Source organism: Bubalus kerabau, chromosome 15, assembly GCF_029407905.1.
Source record: "Bubalus kerabau isolate K-KA32 ecotype Philippines breed swamp buffalo chromosome 15, PCC_UOA_SB_1v2, whole genome shotgun sequence".
NCBI classification, from domain to species: Eukaryota; Metazoa; Chordata; class Mammalia; order Artiodactyla; family Bovidae; genus Bubalus; species Bubalus kerabau.
This window is the reverse complement of record NC_073638.1, coordinates 40513038-40534100: the sequence shown is the minus strand read 5'-3', so window position 1 is coordinate 40534100 and position 21063 is coordinate 40513038. Positions and strand designations below refer to the sequence as shown.

The following is a 21063-nucleotide window of genomic DNA, read 5'->3' as shown; positions in this document are numbered from 1 at the left end:
GAAGTCTTCTCTGAGTTCTCTCTTAAATTTGTTGTTATCCTGAATCTTACAATCAAGGCAAACCAGGTGGTCCATTGCTATGGAATTGGAGCTGGTGTCTTCGTGCCCCTGGCACTGCCAGTCTCCATTCCTGGAGCAGCAGGGAGTACCAGCATCCTCAGACCTTTCCTGCCCTTCCGCTCTCCACCTGGGCTTTTCCTGGCTCCCCTCCAGGCTGAGCTCATGGGTTGGGAATGCATAGGCCGAGCTGCTCCCTGAGTGCCTGAGAGAGGGCTGTTGGTGTAACATGTTCTAAGAGCATTCTCTCCACCTCATGTCTGGGACAGCTGATAGCAGACCTGGGAAACCCATTAATCAACATCCTCGGTGGCTCAGCAGACCCCACTCTCCCTGCTTGGCCATCTGTTGTTTCAAGCTGGCTGTTCTTAGATGGAAAAAATGTAGCCTATTGTTGTCTTGGTGAGAAGGTGCTAAGGTGACAAAATGCTTCTCTGTACAGGAAGTTAGGAGTATGGGGAAGATGGCTCGATGCCGTCATGGAGCCATATCCTGCTCCTTTTTTTTTTCCCCTTAATTAAGCTCTGAATATAAAAAGGGTTTGTGGTTCCTGGGTTCAGATGACACGTAATTGTGGTTTTTTTTTCTTTCCATTGTTGAACTGCCCTGAGTCTTGGAACCATGTTCTATTCCAATTCAGTTTTCAGAATAGGTGAAAACCTGTGGTGTACCTGGCTAATTGCTGCGCTATTCCTTAAGACAATTGCTAGAGTCTTGGCCTAGTGGGCAACCATTTGGAGCCCACAGCCGGGGAAGACCATCATCCCTACTCTGCATGTTCGCCTCCCTGTCCCAGACCCGATATGGAGCCTCCGCTCCAGTTCCGAGCCCAGAACTAACCACCTCTGCTCTGCCTCGGCCTGCAAGAGAATTGAGATGGAGTTTCTGAGACTGAGCTGAGCCAGTCTCATGTGTCTTGTCCCTTAAATATCACTGGGAAGATGCTGGCTGGGGACTGTTGATGTGAGAGGGACCTTCCTGCCCCGGCACATAGGAGAGTTAGGTGTACCAAGGGCTCCACTGAGATAGACAGCCCTCCAGGCTCTCACTTCTTTAAGCCAAGAAGTGAGGCAGTGGTGTGCGTGTGTGCTGTGCCTGGACAGCCTGGTCTTTGAGTTCAGACCAACCTAGGTTTGCATCTCAGTTTTAGCTGTGTGACCTTTGGTATCTTACTTAACCTCTCTGGCCCTCCATTTCCTCAGATGTAAACTGGGGACAATAATAGGACTCAGGTCACAGGGTGATTGTGAGACCTACATAAATTAATACACGTAGAGCACTTAGAGTAAGTCATTGCCTTGGTCATTATTACTGTTTGTCAGGGTGAACGGGATCTAGACAGTGGGGACGTTTATCCCTGGCTGCCTCCCTGCCCTGGGAGCTGCTGCTTGTTCACCCTTCCCCCAGTGGTTAAGTGTGGGTGTCTGTGTCCCAGAGGAGAGGGGGCTCCACTATGGACCCTAACCACTGGCCTTATAGCCCATAGAGACTGCAGAGTTGTGATCCCGGCTTCTCAGAAATTCCAGCCCAGGAGTGGTGAACTAGGGATGGTGCCAGCCTGCAGTCTGTCCGCAGGGCACCTAGCTCCTAAATGTCCTGCCCTGTTGTCTGTCTCAGAGAATGTCTGATATTTGGGTTTTGTGATAAAATTGGCCTCTCTGAGAGGTTTCGCAAATAGATTCCAGACGTTGTAGGAAACCAAGCCTTTCTGTATTTTTACCAACACAAGAATGAGCTTGGGGGAATGACTTCACAGATTGCTCTCATCAGTCTGCTGGGGAAGGAGGGCTGGGGTGGTGTTCACTTTGGTAGTTAACAGCAACAATGGTAACTAACCCATAGTAGGTTAGTTGAATTCTGCCATCAAGCCTCAGGGGTTGATGAGGTTATTTCCCATCTCTCAGCCTCTAGGTGCTCAGAACCTCTCCAGTTTGCTGAGTCTCCTGAATCTCACTGCCTTATGAGTTCACATAGCAGGAGGGGAGGATGCAAGGCTTCACATAGTCTAGAGAGTCATCAGAAGACTAATGTCCTTAGGAAGGGCTCCCCACCTACCACCCGCAAGGCACCTCCTGTTTATACAAGGCTCACAGCAGTGATTAGCTTCTGTTGAATGCATACATGTATCTGGGGTCAGGATGGCAGGGTTCTAGAGGCTGGAGATAAAGCAGTGAGCACTTGAGAAATGGTAACTGCTAGAATAAAAACCATTGCTATTATCATGTGCTATAGAGAACAGTGAAGAAATAGCCTCACTTCCCTGGTTCAAGAGAACAGTCCCACGTTGCCCACATCCTTTCCCTCTTGTTCTAAGCCTCTCATGCCTCCTTTCCATCCAGATGACAGAGGCTGGTCATCTCTGAACCTCCCGCGGCTGTGCTGGCCAGGGCGGGGGGCAGGGCTGGGGTCTGAGCCTCCTGGCAGCTCTCTGATGTGTGCAAATGTTACAGGCACTAATTCCACAGATGAGCACATTGAGGCCAGAGGAGACCAGGGCACCAAACTGCAGGAGCGCTGGTGGCCTCAGTGCTAGTTCTTAGTGTTCTTGACCGCACGGCCATGCTCAGCTCTCCCTGGGGAGGCTGTGAGGCTGGCCCAGCCCATAGAGTATGTCTGAAGGAGAAGCTGTGGGATACCTGAGAGCCTGGGAGAGACTGGCATGACACCCCACTTCCCTGACAGGCTTCCTCTAAACTGCTTCAACCCCGGCTGCTTGCACCCCAACCCCCACCTATGGTCATGTTTCTAAAACACCACCAAAGACTTGGACATTCTGTATCTTCTTCAGGGTATCCCAGGTGCCTCCAAGGCACATGGTGGATGCTTAGCACAGGAGCCCTGGAACTAGAAGGTGGGCCCAGTGGCTCTGAGTGGGGCCCCCGTTCCTGGCACTGTTAGGGGTTTCCTTTCTTCTTTACTTAGGAGGGAAGTGGAAGTCCTCAAGCCAGCAGCAAGGGGAGGCTCTCCTTTATGGGATTAACTGGGGTCTGCACTTTTGCTGGAAACGGTGGCAAGCAGTGAAGAGGTCTCAAGTGCTTACAAACTGGGTTTTGAAAAACAGACAAGACCTTACCTACACAGAGTTTAAGCAGAAGTTAGACATGGCTTTTTGGAAGATGGGATGGGGGTGGGAGGTGTTTAGTTGAATAAGAACTCAGACTAGAAAGAACACTGTAGGTAGGTCCATAAGTTTGTCTGGAGGATGAGGTAATCAGTAACACCCAGTCACCTCTACCAGTCATTTATAATAACAACTATCATTCATAAAAATGCTTTATAATTTATAAAACTCTTTTCACATGTACTGCATGTGTATGTAAATACTATATATAATCTTCCCCTTTAAGGTTATTGAACATACACACACCTTTCTGCCTGTTACATAGTGGAAAGAACCCAGGTTGCCTTGCAGTCTCTGGGCCTCGGTTTACCCATCTGCAAAATGAAGGTGACAGCCTCAGTTGGGAACTTTGGTATAGGGATGTGCCTCTCACCAGCTCGGTGCTGTGTTGGAATGTGGAGAACAAGAACTGGTTGGCTGTGAGAGTGCTAGGCATTTAGAGGTGCTTGGTACAGTTGATGGGAACTGGGACATCAGCTAAGGGATGTCCTCTTCTGGAGCTGCCCACTCAGAAGGGGGCATCTGCCTCTTCCTAGAGGCAGACAGGAGAGGCTCAGGACCCAAGGTCCATGGGCAGCTGGGCTGTGTACCCAGGCACTCTTATACCTCTTCAAGGTGATCTGACGGGGTCCATAAAAATCCACTGCCATAGGAATTCTCATCAAGTGGAGCCACTCAGGGGTGAGTCGTGATACTCCTCAGAGAATGTGAGAGACCAGTGATGACCAATGCACAACCCTGACTGCGAGAGTAGAGATGGACAGCACTTCCCTGCCCTCCACCCGAGGCTGGAGCAGGGGTATCAACTCTGCCATCCCCTTTTGCTCTCCTCCACAGCCAAGGCGGGGGAGATGGGTGGGGGGCAGAATCCAGGTCCCCTGGTTCCTTTGTTTGTATTTCTCTGTCCCATTCCTGCTCCATTTATCTTCTTCCTTCCTCTCTGTAATCCTATGGAGCTGTTTGCTTTATCATTGTAAAGAGTTTTTTGTTTCTTATTCCATGTATGAAACATTGATGAGATAGCTGTTTTCATATTCAAGGAGGGACCATCTCTAAATCTTATTTTTGAATTATGTGCTTCAGGTTTTTTAAATTTTTTTTCTTTAAATAATTAGTGGCGCATCCTAGCCCTGGCCCTTTCCAGCAGTGTGGTCCTGTGTCTCCGTCCATACAGCGGGGATGGTAATGCCCCTCTCAGGATAGCAGTGGCCTATTGAGTGAATAAATGAAGTCTAGACAGCCACAAGCCCTCAGCCCTTCCATTTGAATTGCTCCCAAAGATACATTCATGATTACTGAGTGGTTCCAGGCAAGTGCCTTGGTTTTTCTGCATCTGACTGAAGACTGACTCACGCTATGGTTTAGAGGGCTTTGTTTCAGCGGTTACTTGGGCTGGAATCGGCCCTGTGTCAGCAGCTGCTGGTAGAGGTGACTGGGCGTTTCCGATTACAGATGAGTTGTCTGTCTCTGTCTTACTCCTCGGGCGGCTGCCTCCCTGGAAGCTAGTAACTCCCATTGTCCGCGTGGGTGGGCGTCCCAGGACCCTCTCTCAGGTTTCCCTTCCACCTCTCTTAAACAGGTGCCTGCCTCCACTCCCACTTGCCCTACCCATCCCATGGAGTGGGTGGGTTGCTGGTGGGCAGGGACAGTTCTCAGAGGCGAAAGGAAAAGCTTGAGCTGCCAGCATCTACATTATGCCCTCTGACCACTGCTCAGTGTTGCCCTTGGCCCTTCTGTCTCCACTGTTCATAAATGTGGGTGAGGGAGCCTCTTCTTTCCTCTAGATCTGTGCTGTCCAGTATGGGGTGCCACTAGCCACATGGCTTGGGCACTTGAAATGTGCTCTAAGTGTAAAATATGCACCTGATTTCAAAGACTGAATATGGAAAGAAGAAAAAAAGATTATATAATAACTTATTATTGCTTTTTGTATGAATGACATATTGAACTAAATTACAGTATTAAAATTAATTTTATCTTTTTCAAAAAAAGTGTGGCTGCCTGAAAATTTAAAATTACATGCATGGCTTACATTATACTTCTGTTGCAGTGGTTCTTAACTGGTGGCGATTTTGCCTCCTCTCTAATTATTTAGCAATATTTAGAGACATTTTTTATTGTCATGCTCAGGGGGAAGGGGGATCTAGCTGGGAGAGGCCAGGAATGCTTCTAAACAACCTGCAATTTGCAGGACAGGTCCCCACCCCCAACGATAAAATAAATGATGTAGCCCACATGTCCATTGTACCAAAGTCGAGAAACCCAGTTCTACTGGACACTCTCATTTTGGATGATGTAGTCTTCTCGTATGGGCAATGACTCCAAAGTCACAGGCCCTGCGGCCTAACAGCATAAATTGCTGGAGTTAGAGACCTGAGACTCTGGCCATTTCTGAGTATCCGTTTCCCAATCTGTAAAATAGGCATAAGAATATCTGTTTTACAAGTTTCTCAGTTCAGTTCAGTTCAGTTGCTCAGTCGTGTCCTACTCTTTGAGACCCCATGAATCGCAGCACGCCAGGCCTCCCTGTCCATCACCAATTCCCGGAGTTCACTCAGACTCACGTCCATCGACTCAGTGATGCCATCTAGCCATCTCATCCTCTGCCGTCCCCTTCTCCTCCTGCCCCAATCCCTCCCAGCATCAGAGTCTTTTCCAATGAGTCAACTCTTCGCATGAGGTGGCCAAAGTACTGGAGTTTCAGCTTTAGCATCATTCCTTCCAAAGAAATCCCAGGGCTGATCTCCTTCAGAATGGACTGGTTGGATCTCCTTGCAGTCCAAGGGACTCTCAAGAGTCTTCTCCAACACCACAGTTCAAAAGCATCAATTAAATGAGATTGACTTGTAGCATACCTGATATTTACTAAACCTCCACCAAATAGAAGTTATTGTCATAAAAAAAACATGTATCTTTTACTCTCTGTATCAACTATCGGGATTTCTACATGCCTTCTGGATTTTTCTATGATACCTGACATTCAAAAGCTTGAAAACTAAATTTGTAATTTCACCCTTCCTCTTCTCTCCTACTCCCTAAATGTATTCTACTTTCTGACTTTCAGTCTTAGCTCACAGTGGCACCACCCTCCCAGTCTTAGAATCTGAGTCAGTTTCACTTCCTCCTTCTACCCCCTCACCCAAATTTTTAATTTGTTAACCTCTTTGGTGAAAGAGGAGAGTGAAAAAGTTGGCTTAAAGCTCAACATTCAGAAAACTAAGATCATGGCATCTGGTCCCATCACTTCCTGGGAAATAGATGGGGAAACAGTGTCAGACTTTATTTTTTGGGGCTCCAAAATCACTACAGATGGTGACTGCAGCCATGAAATTAAAAGACGCTTACTCCTTGGAAGGAAAGTTATGACCAACCTAGATAGCATATTCAAAAGCAGAGACATTACTTTGCCAACAAAGGTCTGTCTAGTCAAGGCTATGGTTTTTCCAGTAGTCATGTATGGATGTGAGAATTGGGCTGTGAAGAAAGCTGAGTGCCAAAGAATTGATGCTTTTGAACTGTGGTGTTGGAGAAGACTCTTGAGAGTCCCTTGGACTGCAAGGAGATCCAACCAGTCCATTCTAAAGATCAGTCCTGGGTGTTCTTTGGAAGGAATGATGCTAAAGCTGAAACTCCAGTACTTTGGCCACCTCATGCGAAGAGTTGACTCATTGGAAAAGACTCTGATGCTGGGAGGGATTGGGGGCAGGAGGAGAAGGGGACGACAGAGGATGAGATGGCTGGATGGCATCACTGAGTCGATGGACGTGAGTCTGAGTGAACTCCGGGAATTGGTGATGGACAGGGAGTCCTGGCGTGCTGTAATTCATGGGGTCGCAAAGAGTCCGACACGACTGAGCCGAACCTCTTTGGAGTAGGGATGTCTCCTCCACCCCTCCCCTCTGTTTCAGCCTAGCAGGACATCTTCACCCAGTCTGAGAGCAGCTCCCTTTCAGGTCCTGCCTTGGCTCTTTCCTCTTCCCTCTGTGTGTGATTAGTGAATCCCATCTTACTTAGAAGCCCTCAGAGGTTTGTTGCTTTCTTTTGTTTTTGCCGAAGTGGGAGTACCTGTGGGCAGAAGTGTGACATGCCCATCTCCTAGCCCACTTCCCTAGTTCTCAACATGATGCCTAAGAAAGGGTGTTCCTTGAGTGTTTTCTGAATGAAACACTTCTGAATGCATTCAAAATGCATGATGTTGTTGTTGTTTAGTCACTAAGTCATGTTTGACTTTTTTGCAATCCCAAGAACTGAAGCCTGCCAGGCTCCTCTGTCTGTGGGACTTGCCAGGAAAGAATACTGGAGTGGGTTGCCATTTCCTTCTCCAGGGGATCTTCCTGACCCAGGGATCAAGCCCATGTCTCTTTCATCGGCAGGCCAATTCTTTACCACGAAGCCACCCAGGAAGCCCAAATGCATGATAGGTACCCTTTCCTCCTTGGTTCTCGTAGATCAGGTCCTGCATGGAACTAGAATAGTGATTTCCAAATGCCTTATTTTCCTTTTAATAGTGCAGCAGACCTTAACCCATGTCTTCACCTATCTCTTCACTCCCCCCTGCCCAACCCCCACCCAGTGTTTAAGCTGGGGAAGCACTTTGTTTGTTCTCCCTGGAGGATTACAGCCATGATGTAATACACCTAGATCCCAGAAATCCCATCTTCCATAAGTGGACTTCCGCAGCCAGCCTGAGGGGTGATGCCACAGTCATCCTGCTGGTCCAGGCCCGCCTCCAGAGAGCAGGGGCCCTCGATGCTCAGGCATGCCTTCTTTCTGGTGGCAGAAATAATTCCCAAGCAACTCCCAGCAGGCCGTGAGGAGAAGTTTTCCAGAAACATGCTCTTTAAGATGGTCTGATAAAGAAAATATAACGTGTTCCTTGGCAGGTTGCAGACATGGATGGGCAGAATGGTGTAAGGTTGGAGTCGCCCAATGTCTAGACACTGTGACCTGTTCAAAGTTTTGAAAACATTTTAAATACAAGCCATTTTACAGTGTAAAGTGACCCACTTGGAAGTTGTCAAGAGCTTCTAAGTTTGCTCCCTTTTGTGGCAGCTATGAGTCCAAACACCGTGCTAGTGAGAAGAGATTCCCCAGCCTGGAAGGTAGGTGAGATCCTAGAAAGAACTCAACTTTCCCCTGTTTTCTGCAAGGCCTTAAAGCTCCTTTTCTAGGGAAGGCATCCAAGTGTAAATATTCTGGGGCTTGTCTTCTGGAACTGGGGGCTCATGCCTGGGCATTGGACTTTGCTGTGCAGCTGTCTTCTGTGGGTTGGTACTAGAGGTGTGTCCCTCCCCCGACAGACAGATCAAGGTGCAGTTGACCAAATGGTTCTTCCCTTAGGAAATGCCAAGCTTTGCTGTCACCCTTGGCTTTGTCACATCTCAAGTTTTTCCTCTGAATCTAGCTATTCCATTGGTAACATATGAGAAAAGCCCCATACATTGCATATATTAGATAATATCTTCCCCCCACTTTAAACAAATCCAGAGACACTTCACTGCTCATCAGCATTTCTAATCAGCTGCAGACAATCTGTGTACATTCTAACTTAATATAATTTGAGGTAAAATTAAGCAAGAGTGGTAGTTAATCGTTTGAGCCCCAGATTTGGGCAGGTCTGGGTTTGAAATTTAGTTTTGCCTCTTACCAGATACATGCCTTTGAGCAACGGGACTTTAAGTTCATCAGAAATGGGGAGATAAAATAGTTGTTGTCTCACAAGTTAGTTTCTGTCCCATTTAATAAGGAGATATATATATATATAAATCCCCAGGATACTATCTCAGTAAGTATTGGCTATGACACTTCAGTTAGCCTCTGTTCAGTTCAGCTCAGTCGCTCAGTCGTGTCCGACTCTTTGCGACCCCATGAATTGCAGCACGCCAGGCCTCCCTGTCCATCACCAACTCCCAGAGTTCACTCAGCCTCTGTAGGCATCCTGATTTGGGGATAAAAGCATGATTTGATTTTATGCATTTATTCACTTGGCAGATATTTCATGGCACTGCCTATGGATCAGGAATTACGCTGGCCCCTGGGGATCCAGTGCGAGTGAGGGAGAAAAGGCCCTGCTTTGGTGGAGCTTGCCTTCCACAGGGAGAGCCACACAGTGAACTAGCTGATAAATGAAAGCAAGGCTAGGGTTGTGAAAAGCGCTGTGCGGAAAATGTACGGGGAGACGTGATGGAGCAAATGGGGTAGGGCTGGGGAGTTGTCTCCAAGGAATGTGAAGTCTGAGAGGAGACCTGATCACAGAGATCTGAGGGAGGGCATCCCAGACTGCAGGAGATGCAAGGGGCGCCCATCTGAAAAGGGCCTCTGCGCTCCTGTGAACATCTCCTCGGTCCCCTAAGGAAAAGACAACATGGGGAAGGAGATGTTAGGATAATCTAAGCCTGCGGTTGACAAAATGTCTGAAGTATTTACTGTCTGGCCCCTTACAGAAAAAGTGCACTGACCCTTGATCTAAAGTCTTCTCCAGGCCAAACAGTGAACATACCTGTGAGCTCAGGGCCAACACGCTGGTGCAGGGGACAGCAGCTGGCTGCCCCCTGGGTACCCAGGTGGGGTTCATCTACCTGCTGAACATTCTCTGATAAAGGCAGTATACCTGCCCCAAGAGATGCAAACCACTCCCAGCCTTTGAACTGGTAGGATCACAGCCTCCATATCCCCTGATGGATTGGACCATGACTCTCACGGGTCCCAGCGCTGATTTTCACTTCTAGGACTGCTCAGGAAGAAGAGAGGGAGCAGAGGATCAGTTAGTCATTGCTGTTGTTTATTGGCTGCTCATCCTGTGCTAGGCTAGGCCCTTTTATGAACAATTCTACAGTTTACTAATTCCATCCCTGTAACAACCATAGTTGGTAGAAACTGCTCTTATTCCTCTCTTAGGCTGAGGAAAGTGAGGTCAAGAGAAATAAGTGTAATAGGCTGCTGTGCTCAAAGGCACACAGCTGATAGATGGCTTGCCAGCTTCAGAACCTGCCCCTTACTTTGTCCCTGGATGTGCTGTTTCTTGCTGGTGTTCCACTGAGGACAGGTAAGTCTTTGCCTGTTTGCATGCCTGAACTAAGCCATGCTTAGTTCATGCTAAGCCACAATCATTCCGTAACTACCTATAGGGCTAGAGACCCTATAAAAGGAGAATATGAAAGGGGCCAGTGCATCCTTACAGTATATTCTTAGGTGTATACTTACTCACCACCTCCTTGCTGGAGAATACGCCCGGGTTCTTGGCAGGGTGGTTAACTAGTCCACATATGTCAGGGGTGGCCTGGTGCTCCTTGGGCTATTGGCCCAGATCTGAGCTGGCTGCAGAATCAGCTTCTGGGTTCAGGTAAGTAGTCTCTCCTTTGCTGACCTCAGAGCAATAGGAGTCGATGAACGTGGAGTGAACACCTGGCCTCTTCTCATGCAGACCCATTACCAGGCCCACGGTGGCCTTTCTGTAGAGGCCAGCTGAGGACAAGGCTGCTGCCCACTGATAGAGTCAGCCTTGCCGGTGACCACGAGTGGTCATGGGATGAGGTAGCACCAGTGGAGGAATGTCATGAGGGAGAGCAAAGGGGCCAGAAATGGACAGCGGGCCCCAACACTTGGGAGAAAAAACGGCAGTGAGAGCAATGTGAAAGAATACTGGCTGCCAGAGTCAAGGACCTGGTGGTGACTGACTCCTGGCTCTGCCTTTTATTAGCTGTGTGATCTTAGGCAGATCTGAGTTTATGCTCCGGAGCTAGAATCCTGGGTCTGAATGCAAGTTCCTTTTTCTTAATTGTGACATGACCTTGGGTACTTCACTTAACCAATTCTGTGTCTCGATTTCCTAATCTTGGGTTGTCGTTGGTTTGAATAAATTAATGCATCTGGAGCATTTAGATCAGTTCTTGACATGGGCAGCCCACTCCAGTATTCTTGCCTGGAGAATCCCATGGACAGAGGAGCCTGGCGGGCTACAGTCCATGGGGTTGCAAAGAGTAGGACACGACTGAGTGACTAACCCTTTCAACTTTCTTTTCTTTGACACAGAGTTAGACTTCAAGAAATGCTAGCTGTATTAAGTCATGTGACCTCTGGATCTCAGTTTCTCAACTGTCTACCAGGGAAAGCAATGCTGCTTTCACAATGGAAATAAGCTGGTTTACTTAAAGCATCTGCTGCAGGTCTGGCATATGTGGCATACCCAGTAGATGTTTCTTCTGAACTCAAGTGGCTCCCAGTCTTGGCACCTGTTGAGTGGAATGTTTGACCTTGGGTAGATTGACAGCTGCTGGTCCCAGCCCTGGCTGGCTTCTCTGGGCTGGGAAAGTGTAGATGGATGCATAGCCTGTTCTGCCTTTCTCATTGGATTGAGTTACCCATGATGTTGGCCCCTTTCAGATGTTGCTAAGTCCTGGATGGGAAGGGGCATCTTGCCATTGCTGTAGTTTTCCTACCGGGTCCTGCCAGTGCTTGCTGCTCTCACTGCCACCATAACAGATTGGCTCCAGGGGTACCTGGAGTATACTCAGGGCCTGCTGGATACTCTCACCCCCTTTTTTCCCCTAATCATCCCTGAACACTTAACCTGGGTCAGGCTGGTTGCTTGGGGTGCAAAAGGGAATCAGACATATCTCTACTTTTGAAGAGGTCACTGGAGGTCAGGTAGACTTGAAAAAAAAAATTCATTGATAAATGGAGCAGTGGGGGGCATGGGCATTCCCTGCCTGCATCCTCTCTCTCCCTGTCTACCTGCAGTGGTCTCTGGTGGTGGTTTAGTTGCTCAGTCGTCTCTGACTCTTGACAACTCCATGGACTGTATGTAGCCCACCAGGCTCCTCTGTCCATGGAATTTCCCAGGCAAGAATACTAGAGTGGGTTGCCATTTCCTTCTCCAGGGACCTTCCCCACCCAGGGATTGAACTCAGGTCTCCTGCATTGCAGGCGGATTCTTTACCAACTGATTAAAGTCATGGTCCCTGGACCCAGGCACCTGAGTTTGAATCCTGGATCCAGCTCTTAAAAGTTACAGCTGTGAAATTGGCATGGTGGTTATGAGTTGTTGTGAATAAAGGACTCTGAGTGCTGGCTATTATCATTGTAATGTTTAAAAGCAAAAGTTCACTAAGCAACTGAAAAGAAAGAAGTGATAAATGTGAATTTGTGTATCTATTTCTGGAGGCTAGATTGTGTATCTTAGCTCTACTTTCCCCCCCACATATGGATTATAACTGGCCCTAGAGTTTTTAGCTTTGAATATATCTAGACTCAGCCCATCTCTGAAGGCTCTTCACGCTATTCCTCCTAAAGGAATATGAGATTCCCTTCTTTGGAGTCTTGGAAGGGCCCATGGCTTTTGCTCTTCCAAAGGAAGGAAGGAGAGTCAAGGTAGCTGGCTGGTCAAGACCTCCCCCCATGACTAGAAATTCCTTGCTGATAACTGTGTACACCAAGATGTCAGCATCAGAGCCCAGGGATAAGAACTTATGAGATCCACTGAAGAAAGACCATTGATGGGGAGAAAACCAATGCTATAAGAAGCAACATGTATTGTAAATTGTCACATCAAATGGTATGTTTAGATGAGTCCATTTTTGTATATAAATTTTACCTTAAAGAAATTCAATAATTATTCTTTATTAACTTATTTTTATTATTGATTTACAATGTTGTATTAAGTACTGCTATATGGCAAAGTGACTCAATTATACATATAGATGCATTCCTTTTTTTTCTTCCATTGTGGTTTATCATAAGATGCTGAATATAGCTCCCTGTGCTACACGGCACCTTGCTGTTTATCCATCCTATGTACACCAGTTTGCATCTACGGATCCTAAACTCCCTCTGCTGCTTGCCTCCCCCTTGGCAATCCCCAGCCTATTCTCTGTGTCCCTGATTCTGTTTGTTTAATAGATGGCTTCATTTGTGTCATATTTTAGATTCTATATATAAATTATATCGTAAGATATTTGTCTTTCTGACTTCAGATAGTAGATACTCTCTATTTACATCCATTTTCCTGCAAATGGCGTTATTTTGTTCTTTTTTATGGCTGAATAATATTCCATTGTATTTCTGTACCACATCTTCTTTATCCATTCATCTATTGATGGACATTTAAATTGTTTCCATGTTTTGGCTGTTGTGAATAGTGCTGGCATGAACATGGGAGTGCATGTATCTTTTTGAATTAAAGTTTTGTCTGTAAAATATGCCCAGGATGGGGATTGCTGAAATGATATGGTAATTCTACTTTTAATTTTCTGAGGAACCTCCATACTGTTTTCCACAATGGATGCACCAACTCATGTTCCAACTTACAGGGTATGAGAGTAACCTTTTCTCCACACCCTCTCCAACATTTATTTGTAGACTTTTTTAGCGATGGCCGTTCTGACCTCTGTGAGGTGGTACCTCATTGTCGTTTTGTTTTGCATTTCTCTGGTGTTGGAGAAGACTCTTGAGAGTCCCTTGGACTGCAAGGAGATCCAGCCAGTCCATTCTGAAGGAGATCAGCCCTGGGATTTCTTTGGAAGGAATGATGCTAAAGCTGAAACTCCAGTACTTTGGCCACCTCATGTGAAGAGTTGACTCATTGGAAAAGACTCTGATGCTGGGAGGGATTGGGGGCAGGAGGAGAAGGGGACGACAGAAGATGAGATGGCTGGATGGCATCACTGAGTCGATGGACGTGAGTCTGAGTGAACTCTGGGAGTTGGTGATGGACAGGGAGGCCTGGCGTGCTGTGATTCATGGGGTCGCGAAGAGTCGTACACAACTGAGCGACTGAACTGAACTGAACTGAATAATTAATGATGCTGAACATCTTTTCGGGTACCTATTGGACATCTGCATTTTTTCTTTGGAGAAATGTCTCTTTAGGTCTTCTGTCCATTTTTCAGTTGGGTTGTTCATCTTTATGTTATACAAGTTATTGTATGTTTTGGAACTTAAGCCTTTGTCAATTACAATGTTTGCAGATTTATTGTTGTTCAGTCACTCAGTCATATCCGACTCTTTGCGACCTCATGGACTACAGCACACCAGGTTTCCCTGTCCTTCATCATCTCCTGAATTTTGCTCAAACTCATGTCCATTGAGTCAGTGATGCCATCCAACCTTCGTCCCCTTCTCTTCCTGCATTCAATCTTTCCCAGCATCAAGGTCTTTTCTAATGAGTTGGCTTGTCACATCAGGTGGCCGAAGTATTGGAGCTTCAGCATCAGTCCTTCCAGTGAACATTCATGGTTGATTTCCTTTAGAATTGACTGGTTTGATCGCCTTGCAATCAAATATTGATTGCAAATATTTTTTCCCATTCTGTAGGTTGTCTTTTTGTTTGGTTTATGGTTTCCTTTGCTGTATAAAAGCTTGTAAGTTTAATTAGGTCTATTTGTTTATTTTCATTTTTACTTCTATTGCTTTGGGAAACTGACCATGGGTATAATTTATGTTAGAGAATGTTTGCCTATGTTCTCTTCTAGGAGTTTTATGGTGACGTGTCATATGTTTAAGTCTTTAAGCCATTTGAAGTTTATTTTTGTTTATGGTGAGAGGGTGTGAAAAATTTGAATAAATATTGAACTCTAGTTAATTAGATTTACATCCTGAAATATTTGGGAAGAAATGTACTGATTCAGCGATTTCACTGAAATGCACCAAAAATTAAGATCAACTGATGAATAAGTAGAGAGGTAGAAGGATGATAAGACATATGATGAAGCAAGGAGTATAAAATCTAATCATAGAATCTAGGTGGTGGGTATTTGGGTGTTCACTAAAATTCATTCAATTTTTTAGAATTTATTTTTAAAATTTTATAATAAGATACTGTAAAAAATATTTTAAAGCTACCAGACTGAAAATAAAACCAAACGAAAAAGCCCATAATGGAAAAATCTTTAAGTAGATACTGGAAATATTTACAGACATTTAAAATAATGCTGGAAAACTGGATGTTAATATAAAGAAAAATAAAAGTAGTCCTTTATATATTCTGCAATATATTTCCTTTTTTGAATTATAAAAGTTATATATATTTATATAATAAATGTGTGTGTGTGTGTGTGTGTGTGTGTGTGTATTTAGAAGGATGTTGCAGACAGTGGGCAAAGCAAGTGAAAAGACCCTGTTTGTGCTTAGGGAGACCATTGTGGTTGGAGTGCAGAGAGGGAGGTGGGGTGGGCAGGAGCTGAAGACAGAAGGGAGATTGAAGGGCAAGGTCATGTAGGGTCTTGAGGCCATAATAGAGTCTGATTTTGAGTTCTGTGTGCCATGAAAAGCCATCAGAGGTTGTGAACTGGGTGTGACGTGATCTGACTTTAGAAGGGCCACTCCAGTTGCTGCTGGGGGTGTGGACTGTAAGGGACACGAGGGAAAGCAGGAGGCCAGGTGGTCCTGCGATCAGGACAGAGGAGGAGGACGGTATCTTGCATCAGGGTGGCAGCATGGAGGAGGTGAAACTAATCAGGGGCAGACTCTTTTCTGAAGGTAGAGTCAACAGGATTTATTGGCAGGATTGGTTTGAGATAAGAGAAAAGGAATCTAGGTTGACTCCAGATTTTTGGCTCCAGGAGCTGGAAAAGTGGGAAGTAGATAAATATGAACTGAGATGACAATGACTGGGAGAGAAGCAGGGGTTGGGGGTGGTGGGGGATGATGTGTGATCAGGAGTGTGATTGTAGGTCTGGTTTGACATCTGAGATGCTTATTAGAGCAGCTGAGAATGTCAGCAGACAGTTGTTTATCCGAGTCTAGGAGTTTAGGGGTTGGGGACAATTTTGAGCATCATCAGCATGAAGATGGTACTTAAAGCCATGGAAAGAAGATGTAGAATAAAGAAGGGAAGAGGGTGGAGCTTGAGCCCCAGGTGCTGCCAAATGTGGAGGTCAGGAAGACGAGGGGAGCTAGTAGAGATGCATGGGCATCTGTGGCCGAGGTGGAGAGAGGAGATTCCAGAGAGCGAGTGTTTCCAATGCTGCAGTGCTGGTTCTCCACCTCTGGTTTCTTTCTCTCTCCTCACCGTCTCTTTTATTGCTCTGGAACTATTTGTCCTAAACTAGTACTTTCATTCTACTCCAAACCCATAACCTCCCAAGTAGGGATGGTGGGGTGAACCATTCAAATCCTTTGATCTGACATCCCAGGCCTTCTACCATCTGGCTCCCTCTCTGTCCCCTGCCTGGTTTCCCTTCAGCCCTTTCTTGTCCCACACAACACCGGCTCACTTGAGCTCAGCCTGGCCTCCCCACCCCCTCCAAGTCACCTCCCTCTTTCTCAGCCTGACATTTCTTCTGTCTCTCTTGAGTCCTCAGCCTCAGTTCTCCACTCCTGGACCATCTTCTGATAGGACTTTCTCATAACCAAATTGGTCCCTTCCATACACATTCCCAATAGTCACAGGTGGTCCCAAGCCATCTAGCATTTCTGGTCCCTGTTTCCCTTTCTCTCCGGTCCCCAATCAGACAGCCTCCTGAGGTTTGGGAACAGGCATCTTCTCTTGCATCTTTTGCCACTCACAGAGGGGACTCAGTGGTCTTACATATCTTAGCTGAGAATGGAACATGCTAATTCATAATAAGGCCCAAGGAAACCTGGAAGAATTTTAATACATGATCATGATTTCAAGTACAACTCCTGGGATCCAAGGTTTGTTCTAGCCCTAGTCCTGTGACCACAGTCAAATTTACCTTCCCAAACCCCAGGTTTCTCATCTGCCAAATGCCCAGTTCAGGGTTATTATAGGAAAGAAATGAGGTGCCTATCTTACAAAGTGCTTAGTGCTATAAAAGCAGACAGTTAGTGGGAGCTCTGATTTTTATTATTGCTATTATGAAAACTGTTTTTACTATTACTCTTCCCGTTATGGGATGGACAGACACCTGCAAAGGTGGGACAGAGTTGGCACTGTTGATGATGTACTTTGGCATCTGAAATGAAAGGAGTCGTGGGCTTACTTGCTGCTGATCTCTAGGGGAAGTTTGGCAGCACACATGCCCAGACTTCAGGGAACTCATGCCTTAAATGAAGGAGATGCGGGAGGTATGAACAGCACCCAGAGGCAGGAAGCACAGCCTTGGTGATTGCACTTCTGACTCTCAAGTCCAGGGTCCAACGTGAATGGACTTACGCGGCCCAGGGTAAGATGTTTGCAAACGAAACTGTCCCCCAAAATCCAGACCCCAATCTCAGCAGTTACAATTGCTCAAATGGGTCAGAGCACCGGCTCAGGCTGAAAGGGAGGGACAGAGGAATGGAATGTTTCTCAGAGGAATTCGTGTTATTTGTTTGAGAGCAGACAGGGAGAACAGGATATCTTTCTTCATTTCCTCTCTGTGAATTTCTGAGGTTAGTAAGTGGGTAATTGTTACTCAGGAATAGCTGGGTGTGACCCAGATACAGGAGAGTCAGATCAGGGCAGGGCAGGGCCCTGTCAAGTCAGATGAGGGTTTGCTCCTCACTGGAGTGGCCTTTGAAGTTGCCATGGAGAACCCCGTCTGGCCATCCCCACCCCCACCACACAGAGCTTTCTCCATCCAAGGCTAGAATCATAGGTGGCTGCATCTCTCGTGAGCTCCCCTTTCTTGGATTGTGGGGCTGTGAGGGCAGGCCCCTTAGGCCAGCGTGTGGGTTATCACCTTGGGTTTGATAACCCTCTGCCCTGTGATTCTGAACGAGCTGTTTGCACTCATGGTAACCCAGTAACAGTCAGGGCCTTCCTGTCTGGGTTTAGATAAGCATTCAGGAAGCACGAGGGCACGTCCCTGGACCCAGAGCACTGCCCGGGGAGCTGGCCAGCGGGCCAGCATGCAGCAGGGCCGCTGCTACCAGGGAGACGGCACCACACGTGACATCGCATCTCTCAGCTCGCTGCCAGGCCTCCAGAGGCACCAGAGAGGCTGCCAGTGTTCATGCCTGACCCCCCACTGCCCACACCTGCCTGAGTGGCTTCCTGAGAGCTGCAGGGGCTTTAGCACCATCCGGGCAGTAAATTTCCACCGCAGGGAAGGACATGAAGTTCAGCCGAGACGTGGACTCAGGGCTTCGGGGCAGAGGCCCGGTGCACTCAGCCTGAACCCGGCTCCGTTTGGAGGGCCAAGGTGTGCCCTGTGTAGGGAAAGAGCGGAGCCCAAGCTGGCCTCACTTACTCCTGAACACATCCCCTGTGGCCTGGCCTCATGGTCAGGCAAGCAGCTCGGAGCTCAGCCTTTGGACCCACGTGCCCTGGGTTTGTGTCCAAACTTGACCACTTCCTCATTAGGTGACCCATCTTGGGGCAATTTCTGACCCTCCTTTGCCTCCACTTCTTAGCTCAAATATGGGGACAATAATAGTACCCAGAGCAAGTTAACTTTTCAATGCCGCAGTTTCCTCATTTACAAAGTGGAGGTGGTGATGACAGTTACCTCATAGGGCAGCTGGAAGGATGAAAAAGGTGGAATGATTAGGACTGTGCCTCGAAAGTAGAACATGCTGGGTGTGATATAGTTTAGTTCCTATGGTCATCCTTTTCAAGGAGCTGCAGCGCCTGGGTGAGTGAATTTGTGAATAGCAGACCTCGATCTGCTCGCTCCCTCCAAGTGCTGGCTATCTGCGCCCCACCTCCCTGGACTGTCTGCATGCAGAGCTCCCAAACAAACTGGAGGCAGAATTCAAAAGCGGAAATCAAGCTTCCAGACTGCTAACCCCTAGCTTAGCCCCTGGGTCTCTCGGCAGCTCCCTTTGGGGACTGATCCCTTTAGCATTCTTGGCGCAGTCGCAACACTTTCCCCTTGCCCTCTGCCCCCTGCCCCCTGCCACTTGTGGGCTGGATGATGCACCATGTCACCAAGAAGTCAGTAGTGCTTTGGGGGTTCCTCTGGGAGGGCACAGGGCTCCTGTCCAGCCCGGTGCCTTGACAGCGGGCGAGGCCTCACATCCCCTCTTCCCATCCTTTGATAAATAAAGAGCTGATTTTTCCATGGGGCGTTTGTCTCTCTCCACAAATGTGGAGGTCTAAGCACGGCCAAGCTTATCTATACAATGGACTTCCTGCTGGTGTTGGATCTACCCCGCTCCCCACTGTGTAATAAATTTATGTCGCCTGAGCACACAGACCTGCTGACGTCCGTGATCCTGGTGGCCTTGGCAGACCCCAGCTCCCCCAGCCTGGGTGGGAAATGCAGACGTAAACCCTGGCTGATGTGAATCGAACATCCCGGTTACAGTCAGACAGCCAGAACTGGGTGGGCCTTGAGGGTGTGGGAAGTTCCTTCATCCATCAAATGTTTATTGAGGCCTCTTGTGTGCCAGGCCCCATACTGGACATGGAGATAGCTTTTGAGGAGCTTTTACGCTGGCCTGGGAATCAGATGCACATAATTATAACACATGGAGCTTGGTTCTGGGGTGGCACCAAGGACAGAGCCTGTAGGAGGAATGTACAATCTAATTTGGGGCTCGGCTTCAGGGCTGACTTTTAATGAAAAATTTTCATCCCTTGGCACGGAATCCTCAGCAGTGAAGCCCGGATGCGTCTGGGAAAGGTGGAGAGTTCCTTTGGGTTGAGTTATCATAATGCTTTGCACACATGGTCTGTTTGCACTATGCCCACCATCCAGAGCATCAGCTGTGGGCAGGCCAGGAGAACCCTCTTCTTCTCCTGCTCCTCTGCCCAGGCGCACTGCAGCCGTGGTTTTCAGCTTCTTGTCAGAACTCCGAGTTCCCATGTTAATCATAACAAGTGTGTTCCTGGAGGAACTGGCCTGGCTCTGGCCAGCAAGCCTTCTCTCCTGTCTTGATAACATCTGTACCAAATTTTCTCCCTTTATATAATTAGGCCTGTTGGTATTTGCTTTGAGTATGACTGGTATCTCTGAAATTTCAGGCCCCAAAGTATGAGCTGGGGCCTAGGATGGTGGGAAAACCGAGCTTTCATTGGTGAGATTTCAGGTTTAGTTGAGAGAGCCAGAGATGGTACACCAGCTACTGTTTGCATGAGAAATGCGCAGCAGCCCCCCAGCTGGTGGGAGTGCGAATCCCTGCCTTGCCCTGGGAGCAGTTCTGGGTCAGGCCTGGTAGATGGAAGAATGCAGGGTGATCCCTTCCTCCCCTCCCTGCCTTTCTTCACCCCACATCCTCCCGCCCCACTCCGTCTGTGGCCCTGGAGTGACAGAACTCAGCAAACAGGAAAAGATGCGCTAACTGCAAAGAAATGCAGTGAATCCAGACTTAACCCCAAAGCCAACCTCAGAGCGTCGGGGTTTGGAGTCTTGCTTTGAAATGCCCGTCATGGTCTGGCTATGTCCGAGCCAGAGGAGCTGTTTGGGGTGTGAGATAAAAAGGAGAGCTGGGCTTGGGGGAGTTGGTTCTCTGTAGTCAGCTCCAACCAGAAAGGAAGCATTAGGTTTTGCCTACCCGCTGCCTGTCTCTGGAGTGAATTGTATCTCAGTGGTGACTTCATTTCCCCTAACAGTTTCCACAAACTCTCTGGACGGTTCCAGTGAGTAAGCCACACTGATTGTGGTGTGGGAGCTTCTGATATGCTTATTTGCAATTTCCCTTTGGGAGTCTGGAGGCCCCAGATGAGTGATAACTGGATGATGGAACATTTGCTAGGGGAAGGGGAATGCTTTTCTTTTTTTTTAAGATAAGGTTTAATCCCGAGCAGAAGGGATGTTTCCAGACGCCTCTGTGGTGTCCAGCTGTGATGTGTGGGTGCAGATCCCCTTCTCTGTGACTCTGGAGGGTATCCCCAGTTAGTTAGACCCCCCTCCCAAGTTGAACTCTTGCTTCTTAAAGGTGCTTCGGGACCTGTCTAAGGGTAGGGTGGGCTGGTGCGAGGGGGGTCTGTCAGCCAGAATACTGACCGCCACTTTCCTGTTTTTATTGGAGCAGTGATACTCATAAGGTTTTATTTGAAT

General features: G+C 47.5%; 1 protein-coding gene across 6 annotated transcripts in view; it reads left to right on the top strand.

Annotated features, from left to right (window-relative positions):
• MICAL2 (microtubule associated monooxygenase, calponin and LIM domain containing 2) overlaps window positions 1-21063 on the top strand; it is a 244115-nt gene that overhangs the window by 73308 nt on the left and 149744 nt on the right. The window lies entirely within an intron of this gene.